The sequence below is a fragment of the Cicer arietinum genome, chromosome 6 (genome assembly GCF_000331145.2).
Source record: "Cicer arietinum cultivar CDC Frontier isolate Library 1 chromosome 6, Cicar.CDCFrontier_v2.0, whole genome shotgun sequence".
NCBI lineage: Eukaryota > Viridiplantae > Streptophyta > Magnoliopsida > Fabales > Fabaceae > Cicer > Cicer arietinum.
The window spans coordinates 65,763,362-65,765,322 of NC_021165.2; positions in this window are offsets into that span (position 1 = coordinate 65,763,362).

Here is a 1,961-nt window from a genome sequence, read left to right on the forward strand (position 1 = left end):
AAAAAGTGATTCTGGCCTGAGGATGGAAAACCCTCGTGAGGATGGAAAACCATCGCGAGGATGGAAATTGCTCCATGCGCGAGGATGGAAATTGCTGCAATATCTCCAGATCTGGACAATCTGATTTCTCACCAGAATAATTGTGTTTATTCAATTGTATATCAATGTCAAAAATGAATAAACAAAGCATTCAAAGCTAGAGTCAAAAGGTCAAAAGAAAAAGGTGAATATGGCTAGATCTAGTATGTAAAGGAAAGGGTAGCAAAAGTGAAAGCAACCTATCAAGCATGTGCAAATGTCAAAATCTGATCATTTAATGGGCTTGCACGTTTTAATGCATAAGGAAGTCAAGTTAGCAAAAGGCAACTTGAAACAAGCCAAAAATGGAAGATCACATGTTGCTGCCAGATCTGATCCTCGGACTGAGTATGACAGTCCTATGTCATAAAGTGGCTTTTTCTCTCTTGTCCACATCACCTCAAAAGATGAAGCCAACTTAGACCTTAAAGACTTCGAAAAATGCAGCTCAGAAACAGCCTTGCACTCTGATTAAAGTGAAAAAGCAAGGACATGTCAAGATCAAAGCATGTGCTGCGTGAGGATGGTTCTGCCTAAGCCTAACAAGCTGAGTGGTAGTTCTGTAATTTTGATGAAAACCTTGGATCCTTTGAAAATGAGCTCCAACGGTCATCAAGGGCTTGGATCTGTATAAAATGCATACAAGCTCTCCATTGGAAGACACACAACACACTTGCATAAAAAGATCAAGCATCTTAAAGCTTTCAAGAAGCAAATCACATCCTCCCTTATTACTTTCTTTGATCCTACACTATATCTTTGTATATCTTTTGAGAAAGTATTAAGTATCAATCACTCTCATTCTACTTTGTAATTTCCTAGTGAGTGAAGCTTGGAAATATTTGGAAATTGATTGTAAGCTTGGTGAAGCTTGATAATACACGGTTGTAATCATCCTCGGGTTGAGGATTGATCTGTTTTGAAAGTTAGTGAAATCTCACAAGGGTGTGAGGACTGGACGTAGCCATCTTTGGGTGAACCAGTATAAAATTGTGTGTGTGTCCCTCATATTCTGCTCCTACTTTTTTACTCAGCTTAGATCTAACGATTTAAAAATCCCATCCTCGAGCTAGCCATCCTCAGCGAGAGGATAGTTTTAAAAACACTTAAAATATTTTTTAACAGCAAAATCCCTATTCAACCCCCCTTCTAGTGATATTTAGCTACAACAATTGGCATCAGAGCAAGGTTCTCTAAAAAATACACCTAACAGTGTAAGAGAAAAAGATCCAAAAAGAAATATGTCAAAAGCTAAGTACATTCCTGAAGGAGGATCATCCAGCCGACCTCCCTACTTTGATGGTACAGATTACTATCATTGGAAAGGCAAGATGAGGCTATTTCTCATATCACAAGACAACAACATGTGGTCTGTGGTGGAAAATGGAGATCATGTCATCAGGACCAACAACGCAGATGCAACCTCCGATGAGAAACCTCAAGCACAATGGACGGCTGATGAAAATGCAAAGGTACTCCTAAACTCTAAAGCTCATTTATTTCTAACGTGTGCTTTGTGCAGGGAAGAGTATGACAGAGTTGAAGAATGCAAAAACGCTAAAGAGCTATGGGATACTCTAAGAATTCATCATGAAGGATCAAGTCATGTAAAAGAAGCAAGGATAGATATGGGAGTAAGGGATTTCGAACTATTCGAAATGAAGGAGGATGAAACCATTGATGAAATGTTCTCAAGGTTAACCATCATATTGAATAACTTGAGATCTCTTGGAAAGGTATACTCCGTTCAAGAAAGGATAAGAAAAATTCTAAGGAGTTTACCAAAAGAATGGAGGCCAATGGTAACTGCCATTACAGAAGCAAGAGATTTGACCAACATGAAATTAGAAGATTTGGTTGGAACTCTAAGAGCTCATGAACCA